The 22,494-nt window shown below is 39.4% G+C and overlaps 1 protein-coding gene across 3 annotated transcripts in view; it reads left to right on the forward strand.

The window, feature by feature from the left end:
* Positions 1-22,494, forward strand: part of EXOC2 (exocyst complex component 2) — a 200,884-nt gene that overhangs the window by 8,647 nt on the left and 169,743 nt on the right. For 2 of the 3 annotated variants that reach the window (XM_050339748.1, XM_050339660.1), the window contains 5 exons: positions 2,824-2,968; positions 3,323-3,464; positions 9,277-9,368; positions 10,787-10,882; positions 11,065-11,230. The gene's annotated coding sequence lies outside the window, so the exon portion shown is untranslated. Of the gene's footprint in view, positions 1-2,823; positions 2,969-3,322; positions 3,465-9,276; positions 9,369-10,786; positions 10,883-11,064; positions 11,231-22,494 lie in introns of those variants that run through there. The other variant, XM_050339835.1, reaches the window with a different exon arrangement.

A 22,494-nucleotide genomic window follows, 5' to 3' on the forward strand; every position in this document is an offset into this window, starting at 1 on the left:
GCTCAGAGTCAGTTTGCGTTTTGATCCACTCTCAGTTTGGAGACAGAAAAAATTCTCAACTTTCCAGAGGCATTGCCTTTCTGAATAGACTTATACCATTAGATAGAAAAATACCATAACACTCTCTGTGATAGCTGAGGGGCTGCTGGGAATGATCACTGCAATATGAGATAACTATTTAAAAAGTTTTAACTGAACCTACAGTACACTCAAGTTCTGGCTGAAATCCTGACAAAATCAGTTCATTTAAAAATGAGGAGATTGGCTTTGTTTCTTCTGCAGTCGTTTGTGTTAGGAGGTAGATAGTTCGGTATCAGTTTATATGTGCAGGATTTTGAAGAGCTTTAACCTAGCACTCTTTTTAATGTTTTGGTTTTTTGTTTGTTTTCAGGATTGGCTTTGGCTTGCAGTTTCCATGGTTTAGAGTTCAGGTTGGCAAGCTGGAACTCAAAACTGCAACTTGAAGCCAAGTTTCTGTCCTCTGCTTTCTAGTGCCTACCCCAAATAATGTCCCTGGGTACATCCCTGCCTCTCTTCCCGGATTGTAAAATTACTATCAAAGAGCTTGTCTGCCTCAAAATATGAGTTGAAGCCTCTGACTAACTACAGAAGTGAAAATGACTTTTACTTCTCCCCCTGGTGTTGAGTTGTTTAGGACATCTAACTCTTACATACATCTTTCTTTTGGTAATTCCCTCTCTTTCTTGTATTAGGAAGAAAGTATAAAGTTGTTTCAGAAAAAAATTTTCATTTCAGAAAAAAAATTTGGTCATTCTTTTGACAGATTTTCAGTCAAAAATACAAACTTGTGGTTCAGACTAAAACCAGGTATAGGTATCTTCTTTCTCCTTCCTATAAATGCAGCTGTTTCTGTCCTTGCAGGAAGGATTATATATGCATTTTAAAAGAGAATGGGGGTCCAGCTCTGAGAGTTTCTTTGTGTGGCTCTGTGGAGGTATCTCAGCCCTTTCTGCAGAGCCTGCTTTTGCAGGAGCCCTGAGCAGGCTGGTGGGTTTATAATGTACCCGAATGCAGGCTCAGAGTAAGGCCACCAGATTCCTCAGGCGGAGTCTGAACGCAGATAAAGGGCTGAGGCCCCAATCCACCAAGTCACCTCGCTTGTAAAAGAGGCTGGAGGAATCAATAACATGTGTAATTTACAGCATAGCAGTAATAGTGCAGTTTTATAGTGGCTTTCAGTTATAGCCTTGAAATTGATTTCTTTACCTTCTATGTATTAAATATGCATAACACTTGCTGGGAGCAAGCCAAGCGATGTGCATCAGATCCCAGTACATCAAACAAGGTCCGTGAGTGCCTATGGTATATGATAAAGCTACGTGGCTCAAATATGCTTATTTCTCTTTCCACCTATACTTCACAAGTTTACAAAGCAGAGCTGTTAATATTATTAGCAAATTGTTATTTACAAAAAAAAAAAAAAAAAGGCAGATTCTATTGTAAATATAATAAACATCTGGTTGTGATTTGGGAAGAGATTGGTATTTGAAGTCATTCTGATAGGTCAATAACGCTTCTCCTAAAATTGTTTACAAAATCCCTCCCTCTTCTGCCCCAAGGCCTAAAAAAAAAAAAAAAAAAGAATCTTTCCTTTTCCTTTGATATCCTGACACTTTCTCTCAGGAAAGCTCTAGTAGGAAGCAGTGTTTAAGATTCAAGGGAAAAGTTCTTATCTATTGCCTCAAACTAGAGCTTTTACCTGCTTAACACCTGTAGTTTGATTGATAACACTTTACAAGATGTGATAAAGACACTTAATGCCATTAGCAATATTCACACACTAATCTTTGTGCAGAGTTACAGGTTCAGTCATTACTCATAGCAGTTTCTATTTTCAACTGCAAGCCAATTTATCGTGGTGTACAAACTTCACTTAGGACATGCAGTCCCAGTATGAATATGACCAAGCACATTCTTGGTTCATGATTAGATCTGTATGAAAATCAGCCTCCAGTTGCTTTATATTGCGAAGTGGCTGTGGACAAACTTGTTGCTGTGACAACATGAGAGAGTGGTTGGGATATTTGGTGCCCAGGCTCAGCATGAAAAAAAAATCTTCTTATTTCTATCTATGAGACTCTTCTCAGATCTGATGTACAGCCTGGTGAGATCCTACACGTTTGCAAGCCAACCTTCAGACACTTTTGGGATATGAAAGACTGATATTTTAGTAATTGCACAACCCCGTACATTGTTCTGCAGTTTTCTTAGTTCATAGCCCCAAATTTTGGAGTGCCATAGTGTAGTTACTCTTTGTTTTCACAAAATGAGTGTATGCTGTTCTGTAGTGTTGTAAATGAGTTTTCCCAGGTGCCAGGTAAAACATCAGATATTCAAATTAAAAAAAAAAAAAAGAAAAGAAAGAAAGAAAATCAGACAGAAGGATCCTCTTAATGTCCTCTGGGGCTGTAGAGTCATACCAGTGGGAAAAGAAAATTTCAGCATGGTGAGTGTGGGACAAAGGGATAGGTCAACCCTATAGGACATCCAGAAGTTGAGTGCTATCACTTGGACTGCTGGTATTTAAGGACAGTCCTGCCAGATGAGACTTAATAGCATTTTACACCTACCAATCTATGGAACTAGGTAAGTAAGGATCAGTTTCAGGTCCTCTGAGTGTGCCAGGCTCGTCTCTACTTTGATCTCTTTCCAAAGCGGCACTGCTGTCTGTACCTCCATAGTGTCAAATCCCACCCTCAGAAAAATCTTTTCAACCACAGTGGGTGTCTATAGAAGGACATGTTACTCTGTTCGGCTCCTGGGTCAAGTTATTAATGAAACAAGTGTTCCTGCTCATTCCAGGTGAAATGGCATGTTCCAGCACGCTGAAGCTCTGTCCATGGAAGCAGGCAGAGGTCTCCTTCCCATCACTCTTTTGCATCACAGTTTCTCCAGTGGGACACAAAGACAGACAATGTTTGTAAAGCTCTTCCTCACCACTCATTATGTAAGGAAGTGTTTTAAATTTTTTTTTCGTGTGTGATATTTTTAAATAATAACATCAATGATCTTTGTAAATGACAGAAAGTGATGCCTTAAATACCTGTTCAAAAAGCAACTGTATTATGATCTCCTCAGCAGGACAGTTGTGCTTTTTAATTGTTCACTTACATTGCAGAGAGTTGCTAATTAAAGATGCCATGTAGGCCCACACAGGAAGGAAAGAATTTCACAAAATATCCTGTTTCCCACCCATCGGATGGGAATAGAGTGGGGGGAGAGGGAATGAATCAAAGGATGAGCACAAGAATATGAAGTTAAAGCTGCAATAGTGACAATAAGGGTTTGTTCTTTTCCACAGGAGCCTGTCCCGAGAAAGGATTCCTGATGGGACATTTCCTGTTCACATTGTTGTCTTTCTCATGAGAATCCACTCTCAGACCCCAGGCCTCCTCGTGGACTCTGACACATGGTGGCATCCAACTGGACCCTGACTGAGCAAAGTAAGGAAAAGTCAATGACATGAGACAGAACTGGTGGTGGTGATGTTCGAGGCACAATCCACAGCCAATACTCATGTTGCAAGAACTGCAACGAGAACAAAAAATACCTATGTGGTTGCTTGTGGCAATCCAAATAAAAATAAGGCAACAAATCTCAAGAATGCAAAGACACTTCAAGAGCTTTACTCCATTTTGGTTAATGCATGTTAAATTATATGGGGTCCTATTCCTATGAAAAGCTTTATTGAGAAGTGTTAAGCATATCTGACACTTATCAAGAATGCTTAGGAATAATCAAGATATATTGGATATTCTGTACAGTTGCCCTCAGAAAACTACTCTGCCAGTGATGCTTGTGATTTAAAGTCCTACTGCCATCCACCTTGAGTGAAGAACCCTCTATAAGAGGGTTTGAGAAAGGAATATGTGCTAAGTAGATGTAGTAAGGATGCTGTCCAGCTGTGTAGTGGCATGATGTGCCTACGTACTAGGACTCCACATCTCTTACTGAGAAACTGGAAGCTTTGGAAACCTAAGATCTGCTGAATCATGCCATTACTAATTCACACATTCTGGGCTTTGAAATCTCTGCCTTTAACTTGGTAACTCTTGTAGATGCCAAAAGAAAGCTATTCAGACAACATTTGACCTTATGGAAAATATTCATGATTACTTTTTTTAAACTGTTGGCTGGCTTTGATAAAAGGCAGGCAAAAAAACCCAAACCAAACTTATCAGCCTGGTGTCTCGCTCCAAGTTTCAGAAGTCGGTAGACACCAAGAAATGGAAGACATAATTGGGGCATAAAACCATTACAGAAATCATGTGAGGCAGAAATAGGAGAGAAATTTGATAGGTGTGACATTGTTAACGTTTTTAAACACAAAAAGATACCTCCAAAATCTGAGAAAGATGGATTTCCCTGCTCAACAGGACTCCATTAGTCCTAGAGAAATTATCTATTAGCCACTGAGAAAATAAAAAAAAAACCAAAAAAAACAACAAACCTTTTTCCCCTCAAGCAAAAAGCAAAAGGACCATTTTTTGAAAGTACCTTTTATTCCTTGTAAGGTGGCAAAAACTTTAAAGGGAATTGATAAGAGAAGGGCAGCGTTGCCCCTTAGACTAAGGAGTCTGGTGCTCTTGTCCAGTGACGGTGATGTCTGCCTGGCTGTGTGCACAGTAACAGACTAACACAGTCTGTTAGTGGCACATCAATAATAAATACAAAGCCAGAGTCCTGTCCTGGCAGGGAGCACAGTCTGTGTTGCTGTGGAGAAAGCCTGAGAGACAATCTTGGAATGTTTCTTGTGAAATTAAATGTATGTTTGAATTCCTGCTTCTGTTGAACTGATAGTCTATTCCTCTGCATTTCATGAAGGGGCTTATGTATTACTAATCTTAGTTGATCCCATTATTGGATAATTAATGCAGATGGTGGAAAATAATGAGAGGCTGGATTTTCAAAAACATCATCACATACTGGGGTTTCCAGTTTTGTCCCTAATGACCTTGTCCAGAAAGCTGTGGCCTTCACAGGTGCAAAGATTTGGCCATGCACTTTTACAACAAGTGTGCATTTGCTTCTTTTTTAGGCTGCTAGTGGTCCATTTGGCAGAAATTAGTAACGGTTAGAGAATACAAGTTTTCTTTGGAATACAAAAATGAAAATAACCAAAGACAATACAGAACACAAACTTTTACAATATTCTGTGGATCTGAGGTGATTCAATATACTCATTGCACAATGGCAGCAACACTGTTTAGCTAATTTAAATATGTTTAAATGATCTCTAGTTCATCATAAAAGAACAATCACAGGAATAATAACAGTTCAGCTGAAAATCAATCTAGCTAGCTCAGTAATTCTTCTTCCAGAATTACTCTCCTACTGCTGTTTTTCAGGAATAACGGTAGAACAGCTGTCCTGTGATAACACCCCTTGGAGACAAATCTGCCAGTGGACAGACTGAATATTATCATTGGGTAAAACTAAGGGAATATCATACAGTTCCTTATCATATCTGTGAATTGCCCGTCAAGATTATCTCAAAATGGAAGAGAAGTTGTGAGAAGTGAGAGCAAGCATTACTAAAGGGAAGTCCAAGGGATTCTGTGCTTCACAGACACAGCGAAAAAATTCACACTTATGCTCTTGTATTTGATAATTTTCAGTTCCAAATCCTACTTGCGAAATGGGTTTAATTTTTGGTAGGTTTGTTTTTTCCTTTCCTCTTGACCAGTGGTTACTTTTTACCTGAAATCACTGTTTATATCATTCAGTAGTTTATCACCAAGAACACCTGTATGGAAACTGAAGGTGATAAGGAAATTTTCAATACATCACTGTTTTCTATTAGCAAGGTGTGAGCACATATAGAAGTTGCTATCTGTCCCCTATTTAAGTAAGATAAGGGAATTACAAAATGGGGTGTGTTCTACCAATGGTTAATATGTAAAATTCCACCTGAAGAGATAAACACTAGGAAACTGTAAATTAAATATCAACACAATGTCTCAAAAATGTTCACTAGGAAATTTTATCATATATTTTTGTTTCAGAGCAAATCTTGTATCATTTTCTTATTTCCATAAAACTTGTTAATGGCCATACCATAGTGAGGTATTCACTTATATCCCCCTTGGGAATTATGTTTGGGCAGCTTCTGGGTTTTATACTGGATTAGTGCTTGCAAGGATGCATGGTAGAATACAAATTTAGAAAGAGTCCTAAATATAGTAGAGTGGGTTTGACCAAAAAAATCTTGAGGAATTGTGCTGAGTTAATGTGAGGGTTCATCTTTATAACTTCAGTGCAAGTTGAGTGGAAAGGAGACTTGCCCTTTGAAAATACTCATTTGAAAACATCCTGAGCTGAGGATGACAGAACCAAGGGAAAGGATGGAGTTTTAAATAAAATTCATACTATTTACTTCAGCATATGGTCTCATCTCCATCTTAATTGAGGCAGAGGCATCTCTCAATAATCAGATCATAACAACCTGTCATGTATTTTCACAGCTTTTCCTTTCCCTCACAGATAAAAAGTGCCTAAACAGCACTGAATTCAGCAGTCTAAACTCTTTTGTGCATCTGTGCATTGCCTTCTTATTTCTGAGTTCCCTGATGGAATACCAATGCTACTATGCTTCTCACTTCTATTAGAATGAAAGCTTCTAAACTACTCTTGCCCTGTGCATATTAGTGTGATAATGTAAGATTGATCTGCTTCACTCAAACTGATGTACAGGGGTGCCCGCAGTCGTCCCTTCATACACAGCTGAAAAGTATAGAAACACTGTTGCCTAGCCTGAGGCATTCTCCTACCTCCATATTTAGTATGCAAATATGTAGTCTAGCATTTTGATCTGTTGAATGCCTACAGCATCTTACCTCTCTTCAAAGAGCTGGTTTTGCTTATCTTACTTTCTCCAAACGTCTCAAAAATCTGCTTTTCTTCTGCATGCAAGACAAGAATTCTCAATGACGTGATGCAGCATGGTAGTCCATCCCTAGCTGGGCTAGGAAAACCTTGCCAGTCTTGCTCTTCATTGGTCAAGATTTATCACTTTAACTATGCTTCTTGACAGAGACTGTACAGAAATAGTGTTTCCTGTGACACAAGATAACCAGGAGACGAGACTTTCATCTAGCTCAGAGATCTTGACTGCTTCACTGATCAGCCCTATGTTGAAAAACCTCTGTCATCCTGCTGCATTTTAGGGTTCTTCTCACAGCTCCCTTTGTGAGTCAGTGTCTTCTGGTACCAAAACAGACAAGTCTCCCTGGGTGAGCTTAGCTTTCCCTGCCCATGTCAGGCAGCCTACATTGCTAGCAGCTGGTTTGCTATATGAAGGGACTTAAGTTTCATTGAACTGAAAAGAGTGGACTTGGCAAGCTCATTGGCTTAATGAGGTCTGCAAACTCTCTTTGAATACAAGACTCCCATGATGGTAATTGTCAGCACTTTTCAACACAGCAGTCTTTATATGGGGTAAAATATTCAAAAGTGCTTAAGTGAAGGTCAATAAGACCTAGCTATTTAAATAAATAAATAAATAAACCCCAGACCCATAATTAACAGATGTTTGTGGTCCTGCAATAAGTGAAACTATTTTAACAGCACTTTGGTAGAAACCAAATGCTGAAATAACCCTTTGGTTAAAAGGCAGCATAGCTGTGTAGCCTGATGGTAAGGGCTCCCTCGCTAAGAATAAGCAGCCCCTGGGTTTAGGGAACAGCTCACTATACAGACAAACCAAAGCAGGACCAAAAGGAGGGTGTTTGGAAGAGCTTCCACCTGCAGGGCTGTACCTTAGGGGAGCATCTTGTCTGCAGCAGGATAACCTGCTACTTTGGAGGCATCTGGTTCAGGCAGTGACACCTCACCTTATTTTCCCTTGAGTTGCTCCCATGCCTGGGGCAGCACAAAACAGGCAACGTGGAGGAAAGCTGCACAGCAGGCAAGCTGCATGGAAAGTCACAGCCTGGTTGTCCCCCTTAAGCTGAGGGATGGTGAGTGGAATCTCCACTGAAGGGAGATGGCAGTTTTAAAGACCTCAGGAAACCAAAAAATTTATCTCTTGCCTACTGGCTACTGAATAAGAAGGGGGAGAACACCACTTCTTGCTTTAGGAAATCTGGCCTTTTAATTTCCTTTGCTTTTACTATGCATGTCCAAAAATGAAGTGTTTCATTTTGGGGGTCAGAAGGAGCTTTTCAATGCACATGAGGTTTCCTCTTTTTTTATTTCATGGAAAAAAAAAAATTAAGAGGAGGGAAGAGAGGGGAGTTCCACCCGTTTAACGCAAGCTTCCAAAATATTTTGAATTCAGCAGTCAGAGTGAAAATAAATGCAATTATTCATGCAGCCCTACTCACTTTGCACGCAGAAGCAGTGAGATGATACACAACTACAGATATTTCATTTTAAGGCATTAATTTACACAGCGAAGTAACAAGATTAAACATGGGAATATATATTTTGTATTGAGGCCCTGGTTTGTAGGCACATATGATGGGCATAAACGATGGAAACTGAGTATAAATCCCACTTAGATTTGAGTTCTCCCCTCTGGTAATGCAAGCAGCTTGTGCGGTATATCTTATTGTTACTTGCTTTAATAGTAACAACTTGGAGTAGGTTGGAATGAAAGCTTTTCACAATAAACCTCAACTCTACTGAGCTGACTCACTTTGACCCAAGTATTAGACTGCTTTCTACTGCAGGCTGTGGAGGTATGGTGTAAAATGAGAGAAGCATTTGCCTCTAGATTGAGCAAATGAAACCCAATTTATGGCAACAAGAACTTTGGAGGCTAACTGGCTATCTCATATATCCTTCTAAATGTAAATGAAAATCACATGTAAAATATTGCTAATAAAACAACTGTCACCTTTGGTTATTTTAAGCCTGGACTCTGCCAAATGCAAATACAATAAAAAATTTTAGAGAGAAAACTGGGTAAGCCAGTCCAAAATCTGGTTTTGTATTTTTTTTTTTATAGAGATGCCAAGACTGTTTGATCAGCATGGGAGAGCAATTTGTTGACTCGCAAGCCTAGCTCTCTCTGATTACTGCTTACATAGCACTTTGGAAAGGTTGGCCAAATACCTTCAAGTCAAGTACCTTGTTATTATGAACATGAGTGCCAGTAACAAAGAAAAAATAGCCTACATGTCACTGAATAATAAATCATGGGGGCAAATAAATGGCTTTTCTAAGAAATGCTCTATTTACATTTTGTCACGTGACACGGCTTTGCTTATGCTCATGGTCGTGATAACACTTAAAAGAATTCTTCCTTTTCAGTGCAGCATCTTGGCATCAATCATCTTAGTGCAACTGCATATTCTGGGATCTGTTTGCAATCAGGCAAATGAAGCAATGAGGGAGATTTAGAGGTAAGGCCAATTTTTGGTTTAAGTGATGAAGCTGTATAGGTAAACATAGCTGGCCTTATTCAGCGGTCATAAACTACCTCCCTCACACGAGCCTTTGGCATAATTACTCATGCAGAACAGGTATTCATCCTCTCTAAGCACCACATAAATGAGGCCATGGTAAAGTTATGTAAAGGAAATATGTATCCAATCTGATAAGAAGTCCCTAATAATTGTTGGTATTTTCCATAATATTAGTTTAGGGCTAGAGCCACAAGAAAAGGTTTAGGCATGTAAGCTCTGCCTAACTGCCTCACAGGCATTTGCGGCCAATATTCAGATCCTAAAAACCCCTGTTCAGCTACTGCCTAACCCTGGAGGCGTCTGAAGTCTGCAAGTGCCTATGTTCCTGCCAGTAAAATTCCTGAGGTGCCCAAAGGCCTGCTCCTGGGCATGCCTGGGACTGCCTCTGTTTTTTCTTTCTTCTTTTTTTTTTTTTTTTTAGCCCCTTCCCTTCCTGATCTCAGTAAGTAGATACCCAGATCATGCTTAAGCCCTGATGGCATCCATGAATGAGAGCTCTGACAAATGTCCCAGTCGTACCCCGACCACAAAAAAAACCAAAAACAAAAAACCAAGAAAGTAGTGCAGCTGGTGGACATAGAGATTTAACTTTAGTCTAACCCCTCTGTGGTGGCAGGATACCCAGTGTCAGGTCTTCCCTCTGCCAGATAGGGGACATCCCCCCTTATTGCTGTACTCCAAGCAGAAGGCAAGGATGGTTATCTAGTCTAGGGCATCATCCCCAGCTGAGGCTGATGCTCTTTTGCAGATGTAGACCTGTCTCTCCTAGCTGTGTGAGGGACAACCCTGGAGCTGTGCCCCAGCTGGCAAGTGTCCCTTTGCCCTGCTCTCCAGCCAGCTCTGCTGTTTTCCTACCCCAGTTAACCACACTGGGGTGCCAGGCACAGTGCCAGCTTCAGCAGGCAGGGCTTAGGAGCACTGCAGGTTTGCTTGCCTCTGGCCTGGTGATCTAGGGATTTGGCAGGAGGCTCAGGCTACACTTCCATGGACAGCCAAACCAGCATGATGCTTTCCTGCTGCCAAATGTGGAGGCCCTTTTCCCTCACTCCACGGTCATGAGCCCTGCCCTCTCTTGTGGCAGTTCTGGCATCACTGCCCTCTGCTGAGGCAATTCAACTTCCTAAAATACCAGAAAGATTCCACACACACCCCATTGGTAGGTGTAGCTTTTTGCAGGTTTAGTGAATTATGTCATCCTGTGAAGGGATCCAGCCATCCCTGGAGCTGTCTGGGAGAAAGCACTGCGAGCAGCCCTGCTGGTGGTGATGAGTTGTTACCAGCTCCAGTGAAGACTTTCTTCACGCATCCCAGAAAACTAACTAAGAAGCCTAACTCTTTTTCTTTCTTTTTCACAGAAGTTCAGTGGCTGATCTGCAAAATCAGCCTGTGGCCATCTGGCACAGGAGATGATATTCACAAGAAGTGGCTAATGTAGGTACCCAACACCAAAGGTAGGTGCAGGCCAACATGAGGCAGCTGCTTTCTTGCCTGTAAGAATACTTTTTCTAGTGCCTCTTTAAGTGTCTTCAGGTGAATTGTATGAAAGCAGGCGTGGAAATGTGCTTCAGAGTAATATGAATCATGTGAATGGGATGATGAAATTTACCCCTTCCTGCTTTTCACTCTGTCAAAGGAAACCTTGGAGATCAAGAATAAAGTGAATGCCAAATGTAGCGGGTAAGAGACCCAGCAGAAGGAAAGTCAGATAACAAGTCAGAACATAGCTGGGACTGAGAGTGAGAAGCAAGAATCTATGGTCCTCCTGGTGCTTCCTGGATTTGATACCCTGCTGCTTCACAGTAAGTGGCCACCTCCATTTCTTTAGTTAAAAAAAAGCTAGAGAATCTCATAGAAGTTTTATTTGTGTCCTTCCTATTGGACTTTTAGGTAGGAGAGCTTAGTCTGGACCTTGTCTAGCCTGGTCAGGTATAGCTGGGCACCAGCATTTAACATTTCCAGATGGAGTGCAAATGCCTTGCTGACTTAGGCATGGAGCTGTGATTTACCTTCCTCAAATTACCAGGACTCTTTGGAGGCAATTTGTTGAGCATAGGTAGGTGGCTGCATAATTTCAAACCTGTTACTGATCCATCTTTTATTCTTTTTAATTCTCAAGTATTATTAGAATAATTGATTCTATACAGCATCTAGTATGTAGCAGAGGTTATCTGTTGGAAAGATGTGGATTCAACCATAGTAAAGGAATACATCTGAGAACTGGAAACTCAGGATATTCTAAGCAACTGGGGCAATTGGCTGGCATGTCTGATAAGGTTTAAGGTATAGTGCCAAATGCATATGATGCAAAAGAAGGACAGGATTTGTACTTCACACCTGCTGGTGGCTCCTTTGTTTAATGCTAGCTCAACTATGTGATGTGTCTGATTTGGCCTCAAAAATAAATATTTAATTTCTCTGACTTTTCAGTCTGTGGTCACTTCACAGAAGTATCATGTGTCTTAATAGATGTGCTAGAGAATAGCAGAATAATGCACCCAACTCCTTTTCTGTCTCATGCATGCTTACCTTAAGATTTTCTGCCAGTGTTGCGTGCTGTACAGCCTTTTCTGTGTATCTGTGAGTTCTTACAGCTTCAAAGACAGTCCTAAACACCTGAGGGATTCTTCCTGGTGATACAGAATTGCAAAGTGTCATTAACAAGCAGTGTGTTATGTCCAGTGAAAAAACAAGGAAAATGTTTTGCTGCTCCTTCCAGCTTCTACCATATGGTGGACTTAAAATGCCTGGGATACTTTTGCTTTGCTTTCTCCATATCGCACCCAGTTTCAAGCATAGCATAAACCACGTTCTTTCTCAATCAAAGAATTAAGTGCAGGGTAAATAAATAGTGTTGTCAGCTTCTGTGTCTTACAACAGCTTAAATTTGAGACATGTATTGTAGGAGGTCTCTGGTGTTCCTGTTCTTTCCCCTGCTCTCAGCTCTGCTACTTGGTCTGTGAGAAAATGTGCTCTCCTGGTAGTGCCATATTAGAAAGGAGGGGTGAGTGTTTCCTGTCTAGTAGAGCTATCATCAAGTTTCAGTCCAAATAAAGCTGAAAGGGTCTGCAGATTGGGAGGCTTTTCTGGTGAGATTTGCTCTGTGCATTTGTTTTCATAGTACTATAGTTGCCAATCAAAGAAGCTAGCAAGTCACTGCTTAATCCAATGCAGACTAAACAGCAAGGGGACTGGTTATGGGAATTTGCTTACAAAGAGATTTCCTGTTCTGTTTGGAGGTCAGTCCCAGTAAAAATAAGATAGTAGAGGGATTTACTTGGTCCCTCAGCATATAAGTGTAGAAGTGATAATCCCAGGTTAGTATGTGAAGAACATGGGCAGGAATCTGCAACATACCCACAGAGAGACTTTTTCTCTCTTGCATTAAGAGGGGAGTCTTTTCAAACTGACAAACAATCTATGCCTTATTTTCGTCTCAGTTGTCTTAGTGTTCAGACCATGATAAGGCTGTAGTTCCTTGAAAGAATACAAATCATGTCAGGTTATTCTTTTGCAATCATACTGGCAAGTTTCTCTGGTAGCAATGAGCTAAACTATTAGCATGTTTTACAACCTCATTTTCTTCTACTTGTCCTGAATTTTTGTGTACATGAGGGAGCCATCACTCAAAAATCCAACCTCTAGGCATAATTTTAGAGATTAGTTAGCATATCAAATTGCTTCATCTGATGCAATCACACTCTTCCAAATGGGAAGAATAGAGCAGGTTTGTCATTTGTGTTGCCTTGTGGAACTCCAGAATATGTTTCATATAATCTCATGTATCATATTTATGTAATCACATGTATCATATTATGATAAAGTTAGAATGAAGCTGAGGTCAAGAGTCACAAATGTAGGACACTCCTGGGCATCAATGGCCAGTGCATGAAGAAACACAGCCTGGGAACTTTTTCCATTAGACAGGGATAGTTTGTTCCTTCCAATACCCTCGGAAAAATTGGAAATGGAAATAAAGCTGCTTTTCCAAAGGGGTTTAAATGAATATCCTCTTCCTTCCTATAGTTAATAATACAAGTTCTGCAAGAACAGCTTCAAGGATGGTCAGATTGCATAAACCAGTTTTACGTGAAGAGTTCCCTGATTAACCAGTCTCAATTTGCATGCAAGGAAGCTGGTGCACTGGGAGGGGCTGTTGCTATCAAACAATATGGCTAATGAGTGATACAGTTATTTGGCTTATTACTCACTCACAAGCCTTCCCATTCCCTCTGAGGAAGGGAGCACAGATGAGCTTTCCCACTGCCCACTCCTGGTTGTGAGTATGCATGGCCCAGGTGGCAACAGCATGGGCAAGAGATAGAAATAAAGGGCTGGACCAAGGGGAGAGATGCAGTTCTTGGTGAATGGATATGCTGGTACCCGGAGTTACTCCTGGTTAGGAGTTATTATAGAGGAAGGAATTCACAACTCTGGTCAGTATAGTTGTAGGGGCCATAATTACAGCCACTGCCCTATCATATCCCTTTTACCCCCTCCTTTAATTTAGAACCAAATGTGCCAGCAAGCAGTTTTGTATTACTAGAGTTCAACTGACCCTACATCACAAGTGAACCATTCCTTTTAAATGTGCTACAGCCATGAGCATGACTTCTGCCATTCCAGTCTGTTTCTGGCTGCTCTCTGTCATTTATATTATGAAGCCCCATGAATTTTCCTTGTTCTGAGTAGTGTCTTTTTGACCCTATTCCTCTGCATATTCCTCTCCTAGCATCTCCTAGATCTATATTCATTCTTCATACATATCCTAGAAATTTTCTCCTACCTTTCTGAATAACTTTTGGTTATGAAGCTAACGGATTCATCCTGACACTTGCCAGGGTTTTGTTCCCTTGTATGTCTACTTGCTTTCAGAAGTATACAGATGCCTGTTTTTATCTCTGATGCATTTCCAGTCTTCACATCCATGTATCAACATGGAAATGCTAATGATGTTTAGTTTAGTTCTTAAGATACAGATTTTTCAACAAATCCAGCTTCCTGTGGTAAATGCATTTTTGCCTGTTGGGACACTAAAATTCCTTTCATATTTTGAGATCCATTCCATATTTCAAGATTCATCCATTTAGACTTCTTACACGGGCTAAACTTGAGATTTGTAAGGATTCTCCTTTTGGGGTAGGGTGTATGAAGTTTATAGCAGATCATTTCTTTTCCAAATGTATGTTTGATTCCTTTTTGGAACCCTGGCCAAAACCTTTGTCTGTACTTGCATGTACATCCAGTTGTTGAGCACATGAGCTATATTTTATTACACTCACCATTTCTGTGAGTCTCCTGGTGTAACGTCAAGTCATTAGATACTTGTGTTGCATTCATCTGCACTTTGTCTTCATAGTGACATTGATGGCAAAGCCAAATGAGCAACAAGAGAAGGCATCCTAGACAATGGGGTCTGTGCTGTGTTTCTTTAATTGGTAAATTAAACTTGATATAAAACTTTGCTCATATCAATTATCTTATGTATATGATGTATACGTTAACTTGGTCAGTAAGTGCCAGTTTCTACATTTATTTGTTTTACTAAATCTTCCATTTTTTTATTTGGATATGAGATTTAGTGCTTCACAGTTCTGGGTGTTGATTGTCTAAATCAGTCTCTTCTTATGACATTGATCTGTTTGGCATCTCTTGAAAGCATACTGAAGATTTCATAGTCTCATTCATCCTCACTTTGGGTTTCCTCATATGAGAACAATTATAGTTTTAGTCAAATACAAAATGTTGTCATCTGGAAAGAGCTGTGACGTATAAATATTGACTACTGGTGGCGAATCTAGCTTTACTAACTCAGATTCGTTAGTGTTTTCTATTTGAAATTATTGCATTTATGCTTTGTGCACTAGTATTTTGCCATTAGTTTCCTCAGTGCTTCCTGGGTTGTTCAGTACTTTTCTTGAAGTTAGAGCTTCAACTTTGCCATATGTCAGTTAGGGTAATTTCCCAGTTCCTCTATAAACTTAGATCCTGGAAAGCTGAGTCGAATTTCCTTCTGCAGCACACGTTTGCTAATCTGGTTGGTAGTAATTCTGCTCAGGGAATTCTATGCTCTCTGGTAGATAGTGTTGTTTGGCAACAGTTTTCCTTCAATTATGACACAAGGCACCAGCCCCAGTTCCACCAGCCTTCCTAAATTCTGACAGGGATTGAATAAAGGTCTTATACACTTTTGGCTTTCTCAGTGACTTCCTGTAGATGGATACAGAACGTGAATTTGAACTTGTCTATTTGTTGGTTTTATGATAAAAATGTTGCTTTGGGGAATCACGCTCGATAGTTTTCTTGGCACAACTGATTACAGGTTTGCTGTTGATCCACATGTAGTTTCTTTTCTTTGGAAATTATAAGCAATACTGTTTATTTGGAAGATAACCAATTATGACTCCCAAAATACATGTTCCTCACTGCTGCTAGCTAGGTCACTAGCCTCCCCAAACAGGTTATCTTTCTGCATCTCCCTGTCCCCATGAGTCCTGGTGGGGTTTCCAGGGCAGGCTGTGGACTGTCTGACGATGCTGAGCCTCCACCCAGAACACCCTGAAGCCCAAGAGAAGGTAAAAATGCTGATTTCAGCCTAGAGATACGGCTTGGACCTCCACCTAACTTTGAGCTGAGGAACAGAGGCACCACCACAGGTGGGGAAGGCAAACACAAAGAGTTTGTGAGGCACGTGCCCCACCCATAAGGGCGAGGGAAGGTTTCTGAAAGGGTATTTGAGGGTCACTCTGGCTCCTGGCAGAGGTCAGTCTTAGTCAACTCTTTGAAACAAAAGCTGGCAGGGGTACACAACCCCTCCCAGGTACAGTGTAATCGCCCCAAGTGCCACTGATCTTGCTCCCCAGCACCAGTGTTCTTTGCTCTAGTCCTCTTTCTTTCCTCCTCTCCTGTATGAAAGCCATTAGTGTGCACGTTAAACGGGCTGCCTTTATTTATTTCACCCTCACTACACAGTAGAACTTTGTCCTAAGTAAAATACACTTCTCTGCAAACTAACAATAAAACTGCAACCTCTGTACTCAATTTTTCCCTAAATGGCACAGTTCCTAGGTATTTACAGAATTTATAGTGCTTTATTCCATAGAGAATACTTTTACTTTCAATGTTTTGTGTGCTTGAAGTAGCAAAATATTTCATGTGATATTTGGAAGCAACGGTAGCTATGCAGTCTTTTTTTAAAAAATCTCTTTTGACAATCTCCATAGGCTTTCTAATGTATTTACTTTGAAATTATTTTGGGTTCACTACATGTTTCCTACAATTAAAACTGACACAAATCATGTGTTGTATTAAGTACTTGATCTTCCCCCAAAAAATTCAGTTACTTTTTACTCAATGGCCTGTCCAAACAATGAATTATCTGGATAACAAATGCCAGCCACAACACTTTTTTTTCTTTTGAAGTGCTTTCTTAAAAAAAGCTTACATCTCACTCAGAGGCAACTTTTTAAACTGGTAAACATCTGAATGTATGCAGGGAGTTTTTAAAGATTTTATTTTTATCACTATTGTAAGTTTAGTAAGATGCAGAACCAGGAACCTCAGTAGAATTCTGAAATTAAGGAAACATTAAAACCAGCACATTCGTCTACATGTAATCTTTTATAATTCCCTGAAATACATTATTTTAAAAAGTGTCTAAAATAATGGCCTTGTCTGCTAAAGAATGTTAGTGAATGCCCATATTAAAAGTTTTGTTCTCCTGATCAGAATTTTAGTTACACAGAGAAACATACAGAAATTTATGCAGAAATAAATGGAACCAATGTTTTTGTTTAAAATACGATCATAGAAAGTAAATGCGAATTCTCTGCTAATTTTCAGTCTTCCAAAGTGGGAAGACTCAATAATAGCACAATATATATTTTAAATATTACCTTTTGTCTAAGTAGTAAAAAAATGTGCCACAGTGTCAGTATCATAATACCATAAATAAGATGCCTGTCAACAAAGGAATGTTTTGTGATGTACCGTGATGATGATGCAAATGAGAAATAGGAGTTAATGAGGTATGGATGTTATCCCAGAACAAAATAGGATGCTAAAGGGCAACAGATTTTGGAACAGTTATCCTGTGACACAAAGTAGTGAAACGAGATTGGGGTTTTTTCTGGTTTACCTCAACACAGTTTCAAAAGTTTCCTACTGTATTGTCAGAATATGTTCTGACACCTCTCTTAATAGACTTTGTATGTGGGAAACCCCTGATCATCATGCCAAAATATTCTGAGACGTGCATTATCTTCTACATGGGAAGGGACAGTGAAAAAATCGTCTCTCAAATTTTGAAAAGGAGCAGTTAAAGGTATATAAAATAACAAGAGTTAGAAAGGATTTAAATCTAGTGCTCATGTTTGGTCATTCATAACAGGATTAAAGAACAATTCATAGGCAAGAAAGAAAAGAAATTTGAAATGCTAGAAGACTTTGCATTGTTCTTATAGATAAAATACAGAAATTACGTTTTGAAAATACAGCCCTAATAGATTGTCCTACCACTGAACTGTGAGACAGAGCAGTTAGTACGTTCTTAGAGCTGGTCACACCACTTAAAAGCAAAATAAATGGGTTGGGTAAGTTATGAGTCAGACATTATTTGTTGAGCTACTTGGATGGTGGAAAAGGGCTTTGGCAACAACGTCTTTGAAGAAAGCCACTGATCATTATGGATAAGCGTGCCGGAGGGAGGGGCTGTTCCACCAGTAGGTAGAACTGGGGAGAAGGTGATATGTGAGGCTTACCACAACAACCCCTCATCAGGTGGGGCAATCTGGGATGGGAAACAGGCTAAAAGACAGCATATCCCACTAGTTGCTGTGTCTGTATTCCTCCACCAGCTTGTAACTTGGCAGGATATGCCCAAACTGCACCAAGCAGCAACACAAATGTTCATGGTCCCGGGAACCCTCACCAAACATGACACTGAGACTGCCAGTCTGGCTCATGCTCCAGGCTGTAGGCTGTTAGAAAGTTTCTCTAAGATATTACACATCACTGAGGTAGAAAGAGGGAACAGTTCTGCCTGCAGCAGCTTGTTCTGACTTCACAAGTCTTCAGATCCTCTTTCTTCCCACTCGGCGATCAGAATTGAAGAGGTGTGTCTGCATCCCCCTAACAGGCTGTTTTGTGATGGAAGTTCCCAGAAGGTGTATTTTGCAACACAACACTTATGACCTTCCATTTGGCAGGGGAAGAGCTCAGAGAGTCTAGAATTTGGAGTCCCAGAAAATTTGAAGGTCAAACCATTCCAGTCAGACAAGAAGAAGATAGGTAGGAGGTGCTACCTAGTCCCCATTCAGGAGAAAATTGTGTTGTGTATCTTTTCACCTCCCTTCAGTTTAGGGGGATAAAACTGCTGAATGATACCTTAGACTTCTCAAAAAAAAAAACAACAAACAAAACAAAAAAACAAATAAACAACACCAAAACAAAAACACAAACAAAAACACAATCCTGACGGAACAAACTTATTTATGAATGACTCAAATAAAAGATATTTCTGAACTAAAAGAAAAGCTATAATAGTTGCCAAATACATACTTCTAGCCAATTTATTTGCAAACCACAGTGAAATGTATCACATCTGGTTTAAAGGTTATATTTTTTCAATATAACAGTTCTTTTCTTATTAATTTTTAAGCTGAAAAGATATATTATGAATGGAACAAAGGACTACTACCATTATATTTTACCAGCACTAAGTGTAATTCACCTCTGACTTTTTTTAAGGATCTTCTGCCTTTCTATTTCCTTACAGGTGTTAGTCATTGTAAGGAATTACCTCTAATTTTAGGGAATAACTGTGTATTTAACCACTACATACAGAAATTTTTTGTGAAATTCTTTCTTTGTTTATAGTGGCCTAATTCCTACTAACCTCAGTTAATGTGGAAAAAATCAAGACTTATTTTAGAACTCAAATCTGGATTTAGCATCTAAGTTTAGTTGGGTGAAAATCCTAACTTTTTCTTATTTTAAGAATTTATTTTGAAGCCACTGCTTTTGATTGGAGCTATGAGTTTAAATACTTTTCAAAACTGTGAACCAATGTGATATGCTTTAAATCACACAGTTAGAATCAATCCTGAGGATGGCCCTGGGTTATTTCCCCATTTTGATCTCTCCCCACCTGAGCTCTCAAACTTTCCTCCTAAAGTTTGAATACTAATTGGTGACTGTAGGCATTTTCACACTAATGAGGTATAGTAACAAAGCAAATGGCTTTTTTTGTGAGGCACTACCGGCTCACCTAGTATTAAAAAAAGAAACAAAGTCTGAATGTTACAAGATAGAGATATATACATATAAAAATAGGATCAATAGAAAGTGCACCTTCTCTCCCCCTTCCTCAACAGATAAAACGCTGCTCCATATATGAACATGAAAGCTGAGAGAATCCTAACTACAGCGTTTGTGGAAAGCAAATTACAATCCGTTTAAATTTTATTCCTGATAACAAATACCATTTTAATGTTGAAACTGCTAGCACTTCCTTTTTTATCATGTTATTCTTTACCTCATAAAACAGTCCCACCCCCTTCTCCAATCTCTTTAGAAAGGATTATCACCTGCATTTACAGGTGGAGAAATTGTGGCAGAAGCCATGCCAGAGCAGGGCAGGACAATACCAGGAAAGTGTTCTCGCTGGGCAGCCCCTTTCCTTCTCCTCACCCCAGAGCACATGGCCTCTTGCACGCACAACTGGTTGTGTCTTCCTTGGAGATGGGCTATAATTGTAGAAAGATGGCTGAAAAAGCCAAGTTTGCATTCTATAAATGGTATCTTGACCTTTATCACAACCCACAGTTCTTGTGGGTGTGGTAAAACTCCTTTAATCATTTGGACTTTGTTTCTGTTGCTAAACAAAATTGGTCCAGGGAGTGTGTTTGAGCATCTGTGCTGCCTAACTTGGAGTACATTGCCTGGTGGTTTTGACCTGTGCTGAGTGGTGCTCTCTAAGGCAATACCTAGTCCTGACACAGGGAAAGCAGGGAGCAGAAATCAGTTTCAGTATGGAATATAGATAGTACTGGAACAAATTCAGATGCCTCTTGCCAAGACAGACCTTTGAGGTTCAGCAGACTTTGCACCCTCCAACATCTGTGTCCTCATGAAACATTGCATCAGATTCACATGATGAAAATACCATTTTGGTTGGCTTGCACTTTATTTAAGGAATACTGGACTGAAAAAAACACACTGAAATTTTATCTGTGTCTTAGGGCCATCAGTAACTTTGCACAGTGTAAAGGACAAAGGTGGGGGTAGTAGAAAGGACCAAGACTACTTCAGATGTAGTCAGACCAGCCTCCAGGCCAGGAATCCTCCCTGGACTTGATTTATTTAGCAGTCTTTACACAGCACTAGAATCCAGCATAAAGAATTTCTTCCTACTCTAAACTTTTACAGTTAATTTACTGTTTGCTACTCCTTATCAGGTTTTTTTTAGACTTTTAAAATCCCTCTGCATCATGCCAGCAGACCTTTGTAGAAATCTGGGGGGAAATGAACCAGAGTAGAACAACAATTAACCTCCCTTTCTTTTCAACCATGCAATATAATTTTTGTCAGTTTCATTACTAAGTTATTACAATACTTCATTCGATATTAAATATTTAATATTTTTCAGATATTGAAGTAATAACAGAGTCAAATTTAATGTCTTCTGAGCTGGGATGATAAAATATTCCAAGTATTGTAAAATTTTTCTCTCTTTTTTTCTGGCATTGCCAAAGTGTCTTTAAGATCTCAGGTCAAAAATATATGCATACCTCAGGAAAGCATATAACAATTTTACTCTGTTAACATGTAATTTAGGAATATCAATCTTCTTTCATCATTCAGGCAAAGCAAAGCTGTCATGCCATTGATTTGTAGGTTCCAACGAATGCATGTAATCTTACAGAAAACTAGGAGTGTTGCAGATCTGAGGTTTCCTCCTATTATTAAGAATGCATCCTGAGAAAAGTTTTCTGTACTTATGCTGCTGTTTCCAAGATCAGAGATGTTCATCTTCACCTTCTACCAAAAAGCAGAAATGCATCCAGCATGTAAATCTGCCAGCATCTTAGTCTGGTAGTATAATCATAAATACTGAAAAGCACATGCACAGGCTTGTACTTGTTGGAACCAATAAGTTACTCATGTGCATCTGAAGGTAACTGTAATTCTTTTCTGTGAGTTTGTTATTGGGGATTAAACTGTGTCTTCTACTCCACTGCTATATCAGAAATATAGATTTGACTATTCCATCTTTTGGTGCCCCCAATATGTGGTTATTGAAGCTTTAGAGGGAGCTGCAGATAAATGCCAAGGACTTCACAGACCTAACCCGAAGAAATGTTAAAAGCTGCCTGAACCAGCTGATTCAGGGTATACTTTGAGGTTTGACATTCTCATAAAGAATGTTTCATGAAAAGAAAGAAACTGGGAAAAAAATTGGAAACGTTTGGGAAGCCTAAAATATACTTTAATCAACTGTAGCAATTTATGAGGGAATAAAAGTAAGTGAAAGTCTGGTTCATACCACCAAAGATTCCAATTCCACAGAATTCAGTCTTCAAATTCATTTGAAATCATGGGACGTCAGTTACATTTGAGACAAATCTGACTGACCTGAATCTGTGCATAAATTTCAGTTGGTTTTATTACTTCTAGTTGTTTGGGTCTGAGGGATTTTTTAAATTTCTTTTGTCATTTCTATAAACTGCAGTTTAAAAAAACCCAAACAAACCCCAGACAAATCAGTTCAAAAAAGCACAACAGAAGATCTTTTCACTCTAAATTGATTCCATGCTGATGTCTTTGATATAGAGGAACATGCTTAAGTCAAGATTGTTAAATTATGTTAAGGATTGAAATAACTCTGTAATTCTACAACGCAGTTTAACAAATGTGAAATATATGAAGCAAAACGATTTTATTTTTCTGTCAGAAAATGTGCAGGACAATTAATTTCTCTCATGGAGAGAGAGCAATTTTGTAATGAGAAGTAAAATGGCAAACTATTTCTCATTTCGTTCTCTTTTTTTTTATTATTATTTTTTAT

This window comes from Myiozetetes cayanensis, unplaced genomic scaffold (assembly GCF_022539395.1).
Source record: "Myiozetetes cayanensis isolate MyiCay16 unplaced genomic scaffold, myiCay2020 scf1, whole genome shotgun sequence".
In the NCBI taxonomy this organism is placed as follows: Eukaryota; Metazoa; Chordata; class Aves; order Passeriformes; family Tyrannidae; genus Myiozetetes; species Myiozetetes cayanensis.